This window comes from Prosopis cineraria, unplaced genomic scaffold (genome assembly GCF_029017545.1).
Source record: "Prosopis cineraria cultivar Desert tree isolate PC_DT_omini unplaced genomic scaffold, ASM2901754v1 PC11, whole genome shotgun sequence".
In the NCBI taxonomy this organism is placed as follows: Eukaryota; Viridiplantae; Streptophyta; class Magnoliopsida; order Fabales; family Fabaceae; genus Prosopis; species Prosopis cineraria.
The window spans coordinates 40,961,304-40,983,243 of record NW_026555342.1 but is presented as its reverse complement, the minus strand read 5'-3'; the positions used below and the strand labels follow the sequence as shown (position 1 = coordinate 40,983,243).

The 21,940-nt window shown below is 34.0% G+C and overlaps 1 non-coding gene across 1 annotated transcript; it reads right to left on the bottom strand.

Annotated features, from left to right (window-relative positions):
• Positions 1–243: 243 nt before the first annotated feature.
• Positions 244–350, bottom strand: LOC129287348 (small nucleolar RNA R71). Its single transcript, XR_008587668.1, has one exon. It is a non-coding gene; the product is annotated as a small nucleolar RNA R71 (small nucleolar RNA).
• Positions 351–21,940: the final 21,590 nt, after the last annotated feature.

The following is a 21,940-nucleotide window of genomic DNA, read 5'->3' as shown; positions in this document are numbered from 1 at the left end:
TGCCTAAATTTCATGGGTTACCGGGAGAGGATTGCCATTGGTTTTTGCATACTCCTATTGGTTTGTGATACTATGAAGCCTATGCATGTAAATGTTGATGATGTTCAAGCTAAGGCTTTTGTATTTTCTCTTGAAGGTTTAGCAAAGGAGGTATTTCAACTACCCTTCTTATGTGAAAGTGAGCACATGGGCCGAGCTAAGAAGACTCTTCTTAGATAAATTTTTCCAAATTCCAAGGTCACCAATTTGAGAAAGCAAATCTATGGGGTCCAACAAGGAGAGGATGAGAGTCTCTATGAGTATTGGACTAGATTCTAAGGCCTTTTGGCTAAATGCCCACACCATCAAATTTCTAGTGAGAATTTAGTCCAATATTTCTATGAGGGCTTGATTCCAAGAGACAAAGTTAACATTGATGCCGCTAGTGGTGGATGCTTGATTGACCTCACTTCCTTAAAGGCTTGGGAACTAATTGACAAGATGGCTTCAAGTGGTACTCAATACTCTACAAGGGAAAAGAGAAATGTGAATATGGTAGGTTCTTCAATTCTTAATGATTCATATGTGGACTTGCTAGCTGCCTAAGATTGGGAGAATGTTGGCTCCACAAATATCTCAAGTGAGCAATGTAAGTACTTCTCAAGCACTTGTCCCTTATTCTTGAACTTTTTGTGACTCACCTATGCATGTAGAAAGCAATTGTCCTATTAAGTTTGAACAAGTAAATGCTATCTACAATGGAAAACAATCCTATGGTGGGAGGCAAGGGCAAGGAGCTTATTCTAATACTTACAACCCTTTATGGAGAGACCATCCTAATTTCTCCTATTCAAATCCAAATGTGGCTTTACAAGACAATCAACAAAGAGGATCCTATCAAAACACCTTTGGCCGTGACCCTCACCTCATTTGTCTCAAGGTAGCTCTTCTCAAAGCTGCAATCCAAGTAGTAATTCTCTTGCACCTTCATCTAATTCTTATAGTGATAGGAGGCTTGTTCCAATTGAGAGTTCTTCTAATTCAAACTCTTCTAATGATGTGAATGTGTTACGTAAGCAGTTGATTGAAATGAACTCTTGTATAAAAACATGTATGATGGCTTAGGGAACAAGGTAGAGAGTATGGGTAACAAGTGTGAGAACATGAACTCTAAAATTGATGCCCTTACTTCTCAAATGAATATGCTTGCTAACCAATTAAGTGCAGCCAATGCTCAAGCCTCTACATTACCATCCAACACCGTTGCTAATCCTAAAGCTAATCTTAATGCTATCACATTGAGGAGTGGCAAGGAGTTGGGAGAAAGAGTACAAGAAGACAAAAGACAAGGGAAGGCCGAGAAGCCCTCTTTAAATTCTTCAATTGATGTTAATGTTTCTAGTTCTTCTTTTGCTCCTAATGATGCATCTTTTTGTAGAGATGATGAGGATGAAAACATTGAGGAGATCATATGTGAGCAACCACCATCTAAGGTGGAAAAGGGGACTATGGCCGAGTTGTTTAGTAAGGAAAAAGAGGGAGAGGCCGAGCAAAGTGAAACAAGAAAGGAGAGTTCAAGGAAGGAAGAAGGAAAGCAAAGTCAAGAGATTATGAAGAAGCTTCCTTTTCCACAAGCACAAGTGGTCCCTAAGCAAGTAAAGGGACAATTTGATCAAGAGGTATATGATTTCTTCCATAAGATTCATGTTAATGTACCCTTGATGGATGTAGTTAAGAACTTTCCTAAGTATGCCAAATTTTTGAAAGATTGTTGTACAAATAAAAGAAAATTTAGGCCTAATGCAAGGGTACAATTACCCTCATCTGTGAGTGCTATCATGAAGCCTCAACTCCCTATAAAATGTGAGGACCCCGGTTCCTTCACAATTCCATGCAAGATTGGCAACACACATTTTTCTCATGCATTGATAGACTTAGGTGCAGCCATTAATGTTATGCCTCTTTCAATTTATCATGCCTTGAGTCTTGATTGCATGCATAAGACACCTATGATATGCCAATTAGCGGATAGAAGTGTTAGAAGACCACATGGAGTAGTAGAAGACTTGTTGGTTTGTGTTAAAGGTCTATTATTTCCTGTGGATTTCTATGTGCTTGATATGTCAAAAGAAGGGAGTGGGGATGATATTTTGATTTTAGGAAGGCCATTTATGAGGACTGCCCGTACATTGATTGACATGGAAAAAGGTAGTTTGATTTTGAAATGTGGAGAGGATCATGTTATTTTTAATATATATGAAGCAATGAAACATCCTTTTGAGGATTATTCTTTGTTAGGTGTAAGTTCCATTGAGTTATTGCTTCATGATGCTTGTGAGTCTCACATGCTTGATTCTTTCTCACATGTTGATGATGATTTGTCTCTTGTTACTACTACATGTATTGATGGATGTAGTTGTCCTATTTGTTTAGAGATTGATGCATGCTTGAATGATGCAACTACTTCTTCTCATGATTTGTTTAAAATATCTCCTATGCTTGATCTTGAAATGCTTGAGAAGGGTATATCTTCTTGTGTTGTAGGTACTAAAGCCATTAAGGCCGAATCTATGAGTTTTTCTCCACTCGAGCTTGATGTTCTTAGGATTCCCAAGCTATTGGAGGAAAATTCTACACTTTCACATGTTCGAGGCCGTGGCTCAAGTCCAAGCACTTGAGGACAAGTTGCAAGAAAAGGGGGAGGCTGTAAAGAAAGAAGAGGAGAAACCAAAAACAAGTGAGAAGCCTAAAAGACAAGATAGTACCATGAATATTCCACCAAATTAGACTTGAAGAAGCTCATTCCCTCTTGTGTAGAGCCACCTACCTTGGAGTTGAAGCCTTTACCATCCAATCTCAAGTATGCATATCTCATTGAGAATGAGAAGCTTCCGGTAATAATTTCTAACTCTTTATCTCTTGAGGAAGAAAATGCATTACTTGATGTGTTGAGAAAGAACATACATGCTATTGGTTGGACTTTGGCTGACATTCCTGGTATTGACCCTATTGTGTGCACACATAAAATTTTTCTTGAGGACAATGCTAAGCCCATTAGGCAACCACAAAGGAGACTTAACCCATTGATTTTAGATGTGGTAAAGAAAGAGGTTGTTAAGCTACTTAGTGCTGGGATCATCTATCCTATAGCTGACAGTGAGTGGGTGTCTCCAACCCAAGTTGTACCTAAGAAAGGGGGGATTACTGTGGTAAAAAATGAGAAAGGAGAGCTTGTTCCAACTAGAGTTCAAAATGCTTGGAGAGTGTGCATAGACTATAGGAAGCTCAATAATGTGACTAGGAAGGACCATTTTCCTTTGCCTTTTATTGATCAAATGCTTGAGAGATTGGCTTCCAAGTCCCATTATTGCTTCCTAGATGGGTTTAGTGGGTATTTTCAGATTCCTATAGCTCCTAGTGACCAAGATAAGACTACCTTTACATGCCCCTTTGGTACATTTGCCTATAGGAGGATGCCTTTTGGTCTTTGCAATGCACCTGGTACTTTTCAAAGATGCATGATGTCCATATTTTGTGATTTTATTGAACATTGCATGGAAGTCTTTATGGATGATTTTACTGTGTATGGTGAGTCCTTTGATTCATGCTTGCATTCTTTAGATAAAGTGCTTGGTAGGTGCATTGAAAAGAAGCTTGTGCTTAACTTTGAAAAATGCCATTTCATGGTAGATAAAGGAATTGTTTTAGGCCATTTGATTTCTTCCAATGGCATAGAGGTGGATAAGGCCAAAGTAGATGTGATTGCTTCTTTGCCATATCCTATTTGTTTGAAAGATTTAAGATCATTTTTGGGACATGCAGGCTTTTATAGGAGATTTATAAAGGGGTTTAGTGAAATTGCTTTGCCTATGTCTAAACTCTTACAAAAAGATGTTGATTTTGTTTTTGATGATGCTTGCAAAAGGAGTTTTGACACTTTGAAAAGCATGCTCATTTCCCCTCCCATTCTTAAAGCCCTAAATTGGTCTTTGCCTTTTGAGTTGTCATGTGATGCTTCTAATTTTGCTGTGGGAGCTATGCTTGGTCAAAGAGAGGGCAAGTTATCATATGTGATTGCTTATGCATCTAGGACCCTAGATTCAGCTCAGGTTAATTACACCACAACTGAGAAAGAGTTGTTTGCTATTGTTTTTGCACTTGATAAGTTTAGATCATATCTTCTTAACTCTAAAGTTGTTGTGTACACTGACCATGCTGCTGTGAGGTACTTGTTTAAGAAGACAGATTCTAAGCCTCGCTTGATTCGATGGGTGATCTTGATGCAAGAATTTGATGTGGAGATAAGGGATAGGAGTGGTTCTACCAATCAAGTAGCGGATCATTTGTCTAGACTACCTCATTTAAAAGCTACTATGGTAAACTCTAACCCTACTATTCCTTGTGATTCATTTCCTGATGAGGCATTGTGTGCCATTTCATCTAAGCCTCCATGGTATGCCTCTTTTGCTAACTAACTATATTGAGTGTGGAGTCTTGCCTCCTTGTGCTTCACATTTTGCCATTGAAAAATTGAAAAGAGAGTCTAGATTTTACATTTGGGAACCACATTTGATGTGGAAGATTTGTAGTGATAAAGTAATTAGGAGGTGTGTTGATGATGTTGATGTGCCTTTTGTTCTTGAATTTTGTCACTCTCATGCATGTGGTGGTCATTTTAGCTTAAATAAGACAGCTAGGAAGGTTTTAGATTGTGGATTGTATTGGCCTAGCTTGTTTAAAGACTCTTATGAATTTTGTAAAGCATGCTTGAAATGTCAAAAGGTTAGTAGTTAGGGTAAGAGACATGAAATGCCTCAACAACCCATTTTCATTTTGTGAGATTTTTGATGTTTGGGGGATTGACTTCATGGGTCCCTTTCCACCATCCTTTGGTTTTGAGTACATATTACTTGGTGTTGATTATGTTTCAAAGTGGATTGAAGCCATTCCTACTAGAACTTGTGATGCTAAGATTGTTTTGAAGTTTCTCAAATCTAATATTTTTTGTAGGTATGGAGTTCCTAAGGCCTTGGTAAGTGACCAAGGATCCCACTTTTGCAATAAGATGATGAAGGCTCTCTTGGCTAAATATGGGGTGCATCACAAAATCTCTACACCATATCATCCCCAAACTAATGGCCAAGCCGAAGTATCAAATAGAGAAGTTAAGAAGATCCTAACCAAGGTGGTGAACACAAATAGGAAGGATTGGTCTTTACACTTAGAGGATGCTTTGTGGGCTTATCAGACCGCTTATAAGACTCCCATTGGCATGTCCCCTTTTCGATTGGTATATGGAAAGGCTTGTCACTCCCTGTGGAGATAGAGCATAGAGCCTATTGGGCCATCAAGAAACTCAACTTGGATTTCCATCTTTCGGCTAAGGAGAGATTTCTTCAAATGCAAGAACTTGAGGAGCTTAGGTTGGATGCCTATGAGTCTTCTAGGATCTATAAGGAGAAAACAAGGATCCTTCATGACAAGCTAATCTTGAGGAAAAAGTTCCAAGAAGGAGATCAAGTCCTCTTATTCCAAACAAGGTTTATTCATAAGCATGCCAAGTTGAAGTCTAAGTGGGAGGGACCATATCTAGTGACCAATGTTTCCCTATAGGGTTTTGCAACTCTTGAATAAAGCCACGGGTTCCACCATGCAAATCAATGGTCACCTATGCAAGCTCTACAAAGAGGCCGAACCACTTCAAAAGGAGGAGGATTTCTCTCAACATGTTTTTGAACCACCATGATAAGGTTGTATCTCTCCAACCTTGAGCTTTTACTTTTCTTTAATTGATATATTTAATGATAGGTATAGTTCAAGTGTGGGGGAGATGAACCTAGTAGGAAAATTAGAGTTTATTTTCTTTATTTGACTTCTTTGTTTTGTGTTTTAGTTTGAAAAAAAAAATATCTGCACCACACTTTTGTTATGCATTCATTATTGATCTCACCTTATTTTATCACTAGTCTATACATACATTGAGGACAATGTATGATTTAAGTGTGGGGGAGAGAAATAAACATTTTGTTTTGTTTGTTTGGTTTTGTTTGGTTTTGCAAAAAAAAAATTTAAAAAAAAATTTCTTTGTTTTGTTTTGTTTGAGGTTACTTAATTACCTAGCTCTTGAATGGATATTTTGATTCTTGAAATGTGGTAATTTTTAGGATTGAATAGGTGTGAAATGAACATTCTTTTACCTTGAATTAATGGATTAGAGTGGCATATTACCCTTTCATGGAAGAGGCTAAACACTCATGTGTGATTAATTTCTTAGTGATGTTACCCTCTAGAATTTGTTTCACTTCTTAATTAAGACCATATATCTTGCACTTGTTTGATAGGAGATGAGAGATGGCATTCATAAAAAATAGCCAAGAGCCAAATAGCCAACCTATTATTATTTATTATCCTTTGTTAGCCACTTTGAGCCTTTGGTTTGATTCTTATTTTTTCCCCAAGGAATGCATGTTACACTTTTATATGTCTTTTTAATATTCATTGCATGTCCTAGATCAAATGAGTGGATGCTTATTATCATTTTTCTATCCATTACTTCCATTGTTTTCAAAGAGTTAGGGGCAACCAAAAAAAAACAAAGATAGATTTGAAAAAAAAATATAGTCAAAAAGAAAAGAAATAAAGTTGCTAGAAAAAGAAACAAAAAGAAGAAGAGAAAAAAAAGAAAAAAAAATTAAAAAAAAATAAAAAGTTGCCTAGCTCATCCATTCCATTTGTTTTATTATTTCTTATCATTTCTTTCCATCCTCATTGTGTTAAGGTGTTCACTCAATTGAGTTAGGTTATGCTTTGCATATTAAGGGGATATATCTTGATTTAGCATTATTTTGATGCTAACCCTATTTTTTATATACATGCATTTTTTAGACATCCTTTCATTACCTATATCACAACCTAATAAAGTCCACTTGATTCTTGATTGCAAGTGCTATTTAGTGATGGAGATGTAGAAGGGTTACAAATTTATAGTAGGGTTTATCCTAAGAAATTTTAAGTGAAATTTAATACCTTATACACTTTGAGTGATGAGAGCAAACACTTAACCTAGAGAGGCTTACTTTTTGACATTGATTCTTGGTAAGGGTTTGTTTGTGATGTGCATAATTCTTTCCTAATTATTGCCACATTGATTGATAATTTGTAGAAGTTCATGAGCTAGTATTTTAGTGACTTGAAACAATGTTTTTCTCTTATTTCTTTGTCTTATAGTTTCTTTTGGGACCTTTTTCACTTGATTTTGCCCGGAGTGCAAAAGCTAAGTGTGGGGGAATTGATAGAACACATTTGTTACCCACTTTTATTTGTCAATTAGGACCATTTTATTAATGATTTATCACCTTCAAGTGCACACATTGCATTAGATTTGGAACTTTGCCTAAGTTTCTAGGTTCAGTGTACTAGGGGCATTTTGGTCCAAAAAATGAACTTTTGAGAAAATGTACAAGAAAAATTGACAAAGTGCATTTTATGTCCAGTTGATGAATAGTGAAATTATATTTTTAAAATTCATTTTAGTTTGGGAGTAATTAAATAAAAAAAGTCAATACTTTCTTAAGTGTCTTAGTTTGTCCTAGTTTTTAGTTTGCCTTTGTGTGAAAATTTTTATATAATTTTGTGCAGCCTGAAACTTGGTTAATTTAATAAATTCTCCCTTCTAATTATGAATTTAATTCTGGACATGAATTAGATTTTATTATATCATATGCTATTTAATTGAATTATGTGATTTATGTGACATAGGTGGCATGTGACTTGTGCACCAATTGGGCAATTGAGGTCAACACTCCTTGAGGTCAATGGCTGATGGTTTGCACGTGAATTATGATTATTTTGAGGGAATAAATCAGCTAAAATGATGTGGATGACACATGGGAAATTAGGCACACATTGGAATCATCTACAAACCAATAGGAAGTTGCCACCTTGCAAGTGTGACAAGGCTCCCATTTACATTTTAATTTCTTTTTCCTTATTTTAATTAAGCTTCAGCTGATGGGAGACACCAAGGAGCACACCATTTTAGCCTCAAATGGGATCCAACACATATCTCATTCATCTTCCACATTCTCTCTCTCTTGTTCATAGTGTTCTTCATTTTCTCTCTTTTGTTCTTCATTTTCCAGCACCCTAACCTCCATTTTCAGCCACCAAACCTCCACAAAACTCATACCATTCTTCTCCTCTCTTCATTTTCGTTCCATCCCTTCCATTTTCACAAGGATTGAAGCTCATTTCCATCATTCAAGAGCTATGGAGTTTGGCCTTCACAAGCAATCACTAGGGTTCTTGAAGATGAAGATTGGCTAAGTTTCTTTGTGGAATCCTAGAGAGATGAAGATGGAGGATGAGTCTTGAGCTTCAAATTGGCTAAGTTCTTTTATTTCCTATCCTCTTCTCTTTTTACTAGATGGTTAGATTCCTTAATCTAGGGTTTAATCATCTTAGCTTATAAATTCTAATTTGAATTTGATGTTGATGTAAAGAGAGAGGATTGTTTCATTTAATTTCTTCCTTGGACAGCCATGACTGAATTTTGCCACTCTTTGTTTGGCGCATAATCTTGTGTTTTTCAATTAGTGAATTTCTTGTGTTAATATTGCATAATCTTGTGGTGTTAATGCTTGTGTTGTTGAGTAGCTTGACATAATCTTGTGGTTGCTCAATTTATGTGTTTGACCATGGCTGTTGAGAGAGGATTTTGAGTGAATCACTTGGCTAATGTCTTCACCAATTGGTTAATTGAACTAGGGACTTTAATCTAAGACCTAGGGAGGTTAGCTAATTAGGTTAATTGGCTTAGGATAATTTTCTTAAGTCATGACAGCTTTAGTCAAGAGGAAAGGGAAGCTAAACTTAGCCTAATCATGAGAAGATAATGAGTCCAAAATCAACTAATCTCTAGGGTTCCATTATTGTAAAAAGGGAAGTTCATTTCACTTACTTTCACTAGCATTTTAATTACTTGCACATTAGGTAATTAGTTTAGATAATTAGCTAGGTAACTAAATTCCTACAAACTTTGGTTGATTTATTTCACTAGATAACTTTCAATTAGACTTAAAACCATTCCTTGGGAGATGACCTAGGGTTGGCCCTATATTACATTAGGGTTAGCTTTAGTGTAATTTTGAGGATAAGCGACTAATTTCCTATCAATATACATACACACACGCACACATATATATTTTGAAATATATACACACACATAAAATTATATTTTGAATTTTATATTTCATATAAACACACACACATTAAATGAATATTCAAATATATATATAATTCATTCACAGTGGATAAAGCATTATATTTATTGAATCTATACACATTTCACATTCAAAAAACTTGGACATTATAACTCAAATTAGGTTATTTTTGTGTGTGACCTTGTAGGCCTATATGAAGTTGGTAGTAGACTAATTACCCTACTAGCCCATAAGTCACAAGTAGCCTTTATCAAGACATTGCAACTACTCAATTCATATAGGGATTGATAATCTGATTTAACCTATCGTATACACATATCACATCCCTTTTGTCACATGAAATTTTGGTTAAGTGTGAGACATGAAATTGTCATTCTTCTTTACGTGACTATTGCTTTCTCAATCTCTAAGTGGACTAATGATAACAAAGGAAAAATGCTTTTCATTGTAATTTTGTTGTACATTCTCGATCTTATTCATCAAGGGGCCCGGTAATATCTCTTAATTAATGCGAGGGATAACATTACTATAAAAATGATAATATTCAATGGTTATTTTAACAAATATTCAATGGTTATAAATTGTTGAGTAATCAGGCGCTAAATATTCTTTGAGCCTTTATTTAACAATTTTTAGCCATTGAATATTCATACTTTATTCAATAATTTTGTAAAAAAATTATTGATATAAATAATATTCAACGGTTCTATATCATAACCATTGAATATATATAAGTAATATTCAACAGTTGTGTCTAAAACCGTTGAATATTTGTTGTTATGATATTTAACATTATTTTCTCATAAACGTTAAATATTTTAAGTAAATTTTCTACCACACAACTCCTACATTTCTACCAAGCTCCTACATTAATTATCTTATACATGAAATTTACATTATACATTACTATACAAGCTAAATACAATTTGAACTAGCTATATATCAAGCAATTAAGGGCATTTCTTGGCTTAGCAGGCTATTATAGGAAATTTATTCACTACTATGAAGAGATTACTCGGCCTCTTGCAAATTTGCTAAGGAAAATGGATTTGTGTGGTCTGAAACAAAGGCAAAAGCCTTCAAAATATTGAAAAAACTGCTAGTTTCAGCTCCATTCTAGCATAATGTAATATCCATTTTGAAATCTGAAATAGGAAAACTATATCAGTTTGATAAAATTATCTACTTAGTGTTGTGGTACTTTAATAGACAATAAACTGTTCCATAGAAGAATCTCCTATTTCTGCTTTAGCAGCATCAATCATAGACTTGTATCTTATTATACTTTTACTCTCTTAGTGATTAGCCACTATTTTGACATCACCAAACAAGTTTGTACATCCAAGTTTTATAACTAAGTGGTAAGTTGTATAATAGAAACACAGTGTATGTTTGATAGGAAAAAAGAAAAGGGAAGGAAAGAAATTTGAATATTAAACAAAAATAATGCAAAGTTGTCGAAGGTGTGCCAAAATTGACAAATACGACCTCATTGGCCTCTCTAGTACTTTTTGGTAAGGAAATGCCCTTTAACTTAGCCCACCTAAATGCCCCTTCACTTGACAAGAAGCTGCAAATATAAAAATGTAAGTACAGATATTATCACACAGATTTATTCATGAGCTAAAAGAAAAAGACTTCAAAACTAGTTCTATCAAATATTAACTATGGATTTAAGATTGACACTAAATATTAATTAGTAGTCTAATGTTAAAGACATCAGAACCCTAAATTTGTAATCATTAAATTGGAGGAATTCGACCTAATAAAGGAGATCTAGTAATTTGCTCTTTGGCCAATGAAGCAGCATTTTGAACAGTTGATCCATAATTTGTAGAACAAACAATTAAAAACAATATAATAAATCTTAGGAGAACAAGAAGTAAAACAATACCTCTTCAAACATCAGATCTCTCAATCGATTAAACATTATGAGTTAACTATAAAGCTTAAGATATCTAGTTGGGTCACTTACTATCAATTTAAAGTTTTTCACTTAAAAACAAACTATAAAATGAGGTGGTTTTGTTAGGACTCAAGTAAGTATCTGAAACTACACTAATAGCCCTAAAAACTCTAGATTTTCCATCCATTATATTGGCATCACATTCTACATTACCATCTTCTGTTAAATTGGAGCCTCTCCCTACATTTGTGCAAGGATCATCCTAGAAAAACATTTATATAAATCAATATAACTTGAAAGAATTATCATTTCTTCCTTACGATAATAAAACATTTCAACTTTTGCTAGATATTATTTTTTGTGCTAGATATTATCATTAATATAATTTCAAATCAAAGCAAATCCCAATGCTTAAAGCATTATAGACTTAATAGGAAAAGCACCCATAATTCGGTTACTTAACTCACTTCAATATTACAATGATACAAATAGCCCATATTTTGTCAGTAAATTAGCAAAGTAACATTCATATTTTAACTTGAGACGTCATGGTTGAAAGATAATGCATCTGAGGTCAAAAAAGTTTACAAGACAAAATCTAAATAGCAACAACAACAATGAATTCAACAAAAATTCCAAATTTATAAGCAAAAGAAGAACATCAAGACCAAAATCTGAGAGCTTTGGATGGAAATTTATGTCCAATAAAATATTGGAAGATTTAAAATCTTGATATCTTACCTATCAAATAAACAAACGAACAAGATATCAACAAAAGTAGGGGTTTGGATGTCCAATTTCCAAGACAAATCGTTATAAGAATTAGGTACTGAATCTCCAATTCCTCGTATGGATAAAGTAATCCTCAGGCAACATCAAGCATTATTTGCAATCTTGTTTTCCAGGGTCAATATGTACTCTCTAATCTCTATCCATTGCAACATATCATAAAAGTTAACTATCAGTGTAGGCCAATTTATCTATCAGTTATTAGAGCAAGTAATCGTTACTTTGTGAACAAAACTCAATTCAATAAAAATTCCAAATTTATAAGCAAAAGTTATTTTCACTACCACATGCAACAATAATCTCACTATATATCTCACGACTTTTCTAATTGTTTTATTTTTACTTACAAAAAAAACTATGTGTGATGCAATCAGATGTATGGACAAGCCCCTTGTAGTTGATGACAAATGATTAATTACAAATAGAATTTCATAAAAATATCACATAAATTGAGTTCAGTTTTAGGGTAGCCATTATTTATAGGTATTTAATATTTATTTATGTTACTAGGTCAAATTCAAATATTATCTTCTACGTTCATACAAAATTGATCAAATTTGAGACTATACTTAAATAACCTTTTTTTACTAGAGACAACCGATATTGGCATCAAGTGGTGTATATTAATGTGAGATATATCTACTTCCTATTCCTCCACCTCTCTCCCACTCTTCCCATTATTATCTAATATCAGATAACTTGAATAAGATTTTTTTTTGGTTTTTCCTATGAAAACCAAAGTCACGACACTAGTCAAACTTTATCTAAATATCTTTTCCAAATATAGTAGGTGCTCAAACATTGAAACTTGATTGATGTCCCATGACTAAATAAACCCATAATTTCTCTTGATGACCAATCATAACATTATAAAAACACTAGAGGTAATTATTTCTTGAGAGAATCATTAGAAATAAGATCAAAATAATAACTTTCACTAAATTATTATTGTGAGCAACATTATTCTTTATTCAGATTCATGAATAATATGGTTTATTAAAGTTATATTATAATGATCTTTGTTCCTAAAGCATAAAGAGGGATAAGCCTTAAAGAGAAATGGAAACCAGAGGCACAAGCACAAGCACAGCATAGAGGAATTTAAAGGAACGAACCAAAATTTGAAGCATGAGTACAAGCACAAGTGAGCCAGCATGCTAGATTAGCAGTGTTGGAAGTGAATTCTAGGGAACTCAAACCAAAGACAAGCATAGTCGAGGTTGCGACTAGGGCATTGGAGAACTGGAGTGAGGACAACCACCAGAGCGCTTTGATGGAGAACCAGAAGAGGCTCGGTGTAGGGCAGACTTCAATAGACCTAAGGAAGATAAAATGTGGAGGCACACACTCTAGACCGATAATGAATCGGGATAAGCTCACAAGATAAATAGGAATTTAGTAGAAATGGAGAGAAGAGAATGAAGGAGAAGAGGGATTAGGGGTTTTTAAATGGGAATAAGAAGTTTGGAAAATTATTTTTAAAAATGTCAGACCGTGTTGCTTGTGTCTGTGTGCTTTTGAGGAAGAATCCAAGAGGAGATGAATGTTAAAAGGTTATATTCAATGGTTGTTGCATAATAACCGTTGAAAATAACTTGTTTTTTTTTTCAAAATAAAAAAATTATTGAGATAATTAATATACTTAACAATTAAAATCAACTAATCGTTGGGTATTTTGTTGAATACTCAACAGTTATTTACCTTTAATTGTTGAGCAACTCTTTAAAAAAATAAATAAATTATTCAAATAATTTATATATTCAATGGTTAAGATTAAATAATCGTTAAGTATTTAGATAAAATAATCAATGTTTTTTTAGTATTAACTGTTGAGTAATTTTTTTAAAAATAAAAAAATAAATTATTTAAATAATTTATATATTCAATAGTGTTTATTAAATAATCATTAAGCATTTAAATGAAATACTCAATGATTTTTTTTAACCGTTGAATAAGTTTTTTTTTTTAAAAGTTAAACTATTTGTATACTCTACGGTTATATTAAGGAAGCGTTGAGTATTATTTTACAATACCAAACGGTTTACTTCGTGACCGTTTAATATGTATTTTTTAATTTCCCGCCTTTATAAATAAAACATTTTTACTTATAACAATTGAATAAATACTATTATATATTACTATTTTTATAGTAGTGTAATTTCTATCTTGACCACTCATATTCTTTTGTATGAATATTAATAAACTCAATCATAGCCTTTATGATCACTCAAGTAAAGGTGACTTTTGACTAAGTTAAAGTTCAATTATCATTATATGACAATGCATGTTGATCTCAATTCAAAGGGCATAGTGACATGATTATATATAAGATAAGCTTATAACTTATAAGTTGCAACTTTCTCATAGCGAGTCGATTGAACACCTTAAATGCTTTCAATTACCTATGATCTTGATTTATATCTGTATAATTAATTAAAGTCATATTAGTCTTATTTGATATATGATCTCTCATAGATGACTAACTAAGGACATTTAGGACAATCACTATAGGTTATCTAATGATACAGTTATCATAGTGAACATATAATTAATATGATAATAAAAGAGAAATCCATTAAACAATAATTTGCTAGTATAATAATTGACCTTAAGGCACAATTTCTAACACATGACAAGTATGGGATCAAGAGGTTCTTCATATGGCTCAAATTGACCTTTAATGGTCTACTTTTGTCCTTTTACTTCACTCTTCTCCTAGCCTTTAGTAGCCATTTTCTCAGCTTCCACCTTATTTTTTTGCTTAATAGATCCTCCTTATTCCTTATTTATAGTTTCCTCAACTAAGACATGTTTTGGGTGCTAGGAAGGATTGGTTTTCTTCCTTTAAAATGTTTTAGTAATAAATTGCACAAAAGGAAGAATGGGAGGTAGGGAAGAAGGCCTGGGAAATGAGGAAGGTGTGGCAGGTTCTCTAACATGTTTGGTAAATTCACCAACTAACTTTACGACACTTATATCCTCAATGTCTTGAGAATATGCTTTTAGGAAGGTTGGAGTAGTGGAGGATTTTAGTAATGGTGGTAGCTTAGGGTCAGGAATGCCATCAAAAGGATGAGTGTCAATTTATTTTTCTTGATGGCCAATGTTCTTAGTTTAAGACTTGTTTTGTTGATTTTTTGTTTGATTATAGGTCTTAGCTTATTTGGTGGTTTGTTCTTAGTTTTGTAATATGATGAGGTTTTGGGTTTCTTGGTCTTAGATTTGGCAAGTGAGTAATAAGTAGTCATTTGAAAAGGTAAAGGAGGTAAAGGTTTGACTATGTTTAGTTTGGTCTTGGCTTTTTGAAAGGCTTTAAGAGTCCTAAAGATGGAAAAAGAGACTTCTTGAACACATCCATCTCCTTGAACTTCAACTATACCTAAATGCTGCATTATCTCATCTAACTTGCTGTTTAAGTGCAACATCTGTTGGATCATATGTTTTAATTATTACAATACCAAGAAAAGAGGTATTTGTTATGTGTATAGGTATAAAGAACCTTGGATGAAGACAAAATCTTAAGAGCATAAAGAATCAAGAGAAGATGAAATCCTTTAGGAAAAGTTATTTAAATTCTCTTAAATTCAATGTGAAAACTTTGAGAGCTTAATCACTTTTCATAATCATTACTATGAATAAATTATTTGTCTCATTTATATTCATTAAAACTCATCTAAACATATTCAAGCTTGAAAATGATGTCTCTTTAGCATGTTAAAAATCATTATTGCAGAATTCTGTGAAGGCTACAGAATCACAAGGGATTTTGCTAGGTGCTCATGAGAATTAGCACATTAAGGCACATTAATAATGGATCACCTAAGAGTCAGGAAGTGATTCATGCGTGATTTGTCACTTGTAACATCCTGAATTTCTTAATCTCGTGATTAGCTATTCATCCAGGGTAAAGTGGTGATTAGTAAAGGATTAGGAATTTAGATGGTTACTTGATAATTTATGTCTTTGGAATGTTGAATGAGAAGGTATTGGTGAAGAGATAGCATTTTAGATCAAAATATGAACATATGGTGAGAATTCTTCTTACTGTGCCATGCGCCATGGCAGATACTACCTGCACTGCAGCACATAAACTAGAAAATGACCCGATAAGTCATGAAATTTAGGTGAATTTCATAGAGATAAATCAAAAACAATGAAAGGAGAGGAGAGGAGAGGAAGCTGAGTTGTGTTGGGGCAAGTGATTTTGGGAAATGGAAGGCATTTCTGATTAGTAATTTTTCAGGTAAGCTATATATAACTCTTACCTTCCATTCTACCTAATTTTTCTGAATGTGAGTTATCAAGAAATTGAATCGTAAAATTTCAGGGGTTTATTTCTTGCCCAATAGTAATAAAAAGGTTTTTAGGAGTTAAATTAGAGCTTTGCGACTAGTTTAGAGTGAAACGATAGAGCTTTAAACCCGCAAGCTCCATTTTACCCTAATTTAATGGAAAATAGGGCTAAAAATCATGTTTGAGTAAAGTGAGACCAGTTGAGGGGATGGAAAGTCGTAATCGAGTAGTAATGGGCTAAATGACTAAATTATGCTAATTGTGTATAGATTGGTGTATTGTGCATTTAAGTTGAGAAAGGAAGCTTGTGACGAGCTATAGTAGTAGTTGAAATTCATGGGTAACCTTTCTAGTGACAAAAAGGTGAGGTAGCCGAATAACTTCCTATGTTAGACTATTTATTGTAACTGTGTGTGAGTATGATATCTATTACATGAAACTGTTTAAAACTAAGTATGTTTTATGGCATTGAGTGAATATTACTTGAAAATGGCTTTGGATCAAATAGATAAGTGAAAATATGTGATTTTCTACTATATATATGTGTGCTATGTGTTGTGGATACGTGTATAAATAAGAACCAATAAATGGTTCGAAAAATATGATCATAGCTACCTGTATGGATTATGGTGATAAGACCATATGGCATGGTGTTGCAGAGTATTGTATCTCTTTAGTACCTTTTGAGGTGTGGTGTTGCAGAGTATTTCCTTAGTACCTATTGAGGTATGGTGTTGGACATTGAGACTCTTTAGTATTTGTATGTTACAGTGTTGGAGTCAATGACACCCCGTTGTATGTATTAGGGGAAACCATAGTTCAAAAGTACGATGGAATACCTTTAGCTGGGTGATTCTACTATTAAAGGTTAGTTTAAGGCCAATAAGATTGTATAGTAGTTTAAGATGAGCCTGTGGTTTGAAGTTAGGGTGATTTAGAGGTTCAGTCGGGAGTGATCATACTTATGATAGAAAACTAGTGAAAAGATGTGATATATACTATGTTAGAAGATATATTATGCTTTATTTTCATAGAGTTGCATGTGATAGTTAGTAATAGTGAGTTATTCCATTACTAAGATTTTTATCTCACCCTATAGTTACATGTTTACAGGATATGATAGAACAGTGATCAGGACAAGGGAAAAGAGTCTGGATCGGCATAGTGGTGCCATGATCATGTGAAAGCTTGGAGTTTGTGCAATAAACTATTTTAGTATGAATTTTGGTACTAATCCATCAATTTATCTTGCTTATAAAACTTTCATTTGGTTTAACCCGCTAACATTCGATAGTAACATAAGAGAAGGGGAGGTAGAATTATGAATTGAGCAATTAAAAACCATCTTTGAGGTGGTGATTTGTACTCCTGAGTATAAGGTTATCTTAGCCATGATGCAACTAATTGGTACTGGCAAGAGATGGTAGGAGTTTGTAAGGCTGACTGATGGTATTCTATTAAGTTGGAATGAATTCAAGAAGATCTTTTTTAAACAGTACTTTCTAGTTTCCTTCAAGACTAAAAAGGAGGAAGAATTTCATATACTTATAAAAGGAGATCATGAAGAGGAAGAGTTTATTTAAAGGTTTAATGACTTATCAGCTTACTCCACATATTTCCAGCATAGTAGTGATACTAAGTAGAAAGCTTAGAGGTTATTGGGAAAGATAAAACCCGAGTATCGCCAACAGATAGCATTATTACATGTGACAACATATGAAGAAATGTGCCACAAGCTGAAAGTAGCAATTAAGCATGGTAAAGAGGCAGATGCCTAGAGGAGGTGAGATAGTATGGAGAGATTCTCATCTCTTTTAGGTCCGATAAGTGGAGCTTCAAAGAAGCTTGGTTATAATTCTGGTAGCTGTGGATCAAATAGTAGAAAGGGCTTTACTAGAAGGTCGCAGTCTCGACTGTTTCAAAGGGGGTTAATGTAGAGAAGTGGGGATGTGAGGATTAGGCCTCCACATTCTTTAAGGAAAGCATCTAATGTTTCAGTACTGACTTTGAGTACAGGAAGGTCACCTTAGTGTAAAATTTACAGCCGATCTCATCCAAGAAGATGTTGGGCTTACTTCAAGTATGGAAAGTTAGGTCACATAGAGAGACAGTGCCCGAAGGGTAGAGTTAAGGGAATTGAGCAACGTTCCACTATTCCTAAATGAGTGGTTGTAGTCACACAAGAAAAAGCCAAAGCATTTCCAAACTTGATTAAAAGTATGATTTCCATCGAGTAGAGGCGTTATTTGATTCTGGTGCCACACATTTCTTTATGATTGAGGAATGTGTGAATCAATTACAATATCATTGTAAGAGTTACCTATGCTCATTAGAGTGATGACGCCTTCTAGATCGTCTAGTATTATGAGTATAGTATGTTAAGGTGTGGAGATTTAATTTGAGGATAGAATTTCCAAGATGAATCTGATTTGTATTCTTATAAAAGGAATATATGTGATTATTGGCATAGATTGGGTAGTAGTGAATAATGCTACACTTAATTGTGCTAGAAAGGTGGTTTTATTATCAATGTCATCTATAATAATGGATTCTTTAAAGTAACCTAAGTTCTTATCAGTAGTAAGTATGGAGAAGTTGATCCGGCAGGGTTGTAAGGCATATATGGTGTTCTTTACCTTTAATACCTGTATGAGGATGGAATTGAAGACCAGGGTAGTGATCGGGTTTCCTAAGGTGTTTTCAAATGAAGTGCCAGGATTACCTTCTGGAAGGGAAGTAGAGTTCTCTATTGATTTACTTCCTAAAACTGAACCAATATCGAAATGCCTCGTATAGAATGTCACCATCAAAATTGGCTGAGTTAAAGAAGCAAATTAAACTTGCTAGACAAAGCATTTATCAAACTAAGTGTATTACCCTGGGGGTCACCAGTATTGTTTATAAGGAAGAAAGATGGTAGTTTGTGTCTTTGTATAAACTATCGATAGTTGAATAAGGTGATTGTGAAGAATAAGTATATTTTACTGAGGACAGATGATCTTTTGGATTAATTGGCTAGTGCCTCAATCTTGTCTAAGATAGATTTGAGGTCAAGATATCATCAGTTAAGAGTCAATGTGATAGATATACCTAATATAGCTTTTAAAACTCAATATGGACATTATGAATTCCTATTTACGCCATTTGGTTTGACCAATACACCTGTACTATTCATAAACTATATGAACTTTATCTTTAGGTTGTATTTAGATCAGTCTATAATGGTCTTTATAGACTACATCCTGATCCACTTAGAGAATGAAGAGTAATATGTGAAGTATTTGAGGACGGTGCTTCAGATTTTAAAAAGATAAGAAGTTGTATACCAAACTCAATAAGTATGAGTTTTGGTTGAAAGAAGTCCAATTTTTAGGACATGTGGTGTCTATGAATGGGATTTTAGTAGATCCACATAAGGTTTATGCATTGTTAAAGTAGGAATGTCCCAGTTCAGTCATGAAGATATGTAATTTTTTAGGATTAACTAGGTATTATCAACAATTTATCCAGGGGTTTTCCCAGATAGCCTTTCATTTGACTAATTTAATGTGGAAAGATCAGCCTTACATTCAGGATGATTGGTGCAAAGTAGCATTTCAGCAGCTGAAAGAGAAGTTGACTATAACTCCAGTGTTAATTATCCTTAACTGAAGGCTATCTTATGAAATGTACACGGATGCATCATTAAGTGGTCTTGGATATATGTTGATGCAAGACAATTGAATGGTAGCACATGCCTCTCAACAATTCAAACCGTATGAAAAGAATTATCCCATGTATGACTTAGGGCTTGCAGTTGTGGTGTTTGCTCTAAAGATTTGGCGCCATTACCTATATGGTGTGATATTCACTGTGTTTCGAAACTATAAGAGTCTAAAATACTTTGTCAATTAAAAGGAGCTCAATATGAGGCAGAAGAGATGGATAGATCCTTAAGGACAATAATTTTCAATTGAAATATCATCCGAGTAAAGTTAATATAGTTGTTGACACATTAAATGGAAGACTTTGTATATGTCAAGTCTTACGGTAAAAGAGCATAGATTAATATAATCCTTTGTTGAGTCGTAGCAGGATGCGCCCCTGAAGGTGTTAGTTGGTGAATATTCCATGGAGGTTAGTAATGATTTTTATAAGGAAATGAGAATGGCACAATTAAAAGATGAGTATCTTCTAAGGATTAAAGAAGAAATTAAGGTGAATCAAGACATAGACTTTAGTTTCAATGATGATAGTTTTGTTATTTACTAGGACAGGATCTGTATACCTAATGATACTAATTTGAGGAAGGCCATTTTGAGTAAAGCTCATTGCAACAAGTACACCATCCATCTAGGAGCTACAAAGATTTACCAAGATATGAAGCGATATTGGTGGTGGCCTGGTATAAAGAAGGATGTGACTGAGTTTATGAGTTGATGTTTGACCTATCATAAGATTAAAATAGAGCACTAAAGACAAGTAAGAATGTTGCAATCGCTCAATATCCCTAAGCAGAAATGGGACAGTATTTCTATTTTTCATAGCTAGGTTGTCGAGAACTTAGTTAAGACACGAAGCTATATGGGTTATAGCTAATAGACCCATGAAATTGGCTCATTTCCTAGCAATTTGGATTAATGATTCTTTAAAAAAGCTGGCAAAGATCTATATTTAAGAAGTAGAGAGGTTGCTTGCTGTGTCACAGAGTATAATTTCTGATAGAGATTTAAGGTTTACATCTAAGTTCTGGGGAGCTTTGCAGAGAGTAATAGGTACTGAGTTGAGATTCAGTACAACATATCATCCATAAACAAATAGGCAAACTAAGCAAACCATATAGACCCTAAAAGATATGTTGATAGCCTATGTTCTAGAGTTGAAAGGTAGCTAGGATAGCTATCTACCTTTAGCTGAATTTGCTTACAATAATAATTATTACTCCAGTATTCAAATGGCATTGTATGAGGTATTGTATGGGAGAAAATGTAGATCACCTCTTTGTTGGACAAAATTGAGTGAGAGGTGTATGTTGGGACCTAATGTTGTGGGTCAGACGACTTAGAAGATTGAGTTAATTAGGAAAAAGTTGTTGACAGCTCAAAGTAGGCAAAATAGTTATGTAAATAGATGTAGAAGGCTGTTAGAATTCCTACGGGTGACCATGTGTTTCTAAGGGTTACACCAGTAATGAGAATTAGGAGGATTAGAACCAAGAAGTTAACTCCTTAATTCATTAGTCCTTTTGAGATTCCAAAAAGAATTGGACTAGTTGCTTATAGGAGTGCGTTGCTACCACAGTTGTCTGGTGTGCACGACGTGTTTCATATGTCACGATTTAAAAAGTACCAACCTAACCCCTTACATATAATAGAATTGAAGGAGATTGAACTCTGAGAGAAGTTAACCTATAAGGTTAGGCTAGAGTGGATTATAGATGTAAAAGAGAAACAATTTAGAAATAAAACCATACTATTGGATAAGGTTTTTTGGTAAGGCATGACTCCTAATGATGCTACCTGAGAGACAAAGAATAAAAATGTACAACAATATACCCATCTATTTCCATTAGTATGTATTTTAGTGTTTTATGAATTTTAGGGGCAAAATTTTTAAAAGGAGTGGAGAACTGTAACATTCTAAATTCTAAATTTTATAATTAGCTATTAATCAAGGTTGAAGTGGTAGTTAGTAAAGGATTAGGAATTTGGATGGTTGCTTGATAATTTGTGTCTTTGGGATGTTGAATGAGCAAGTATGGCTAGAAGGATAG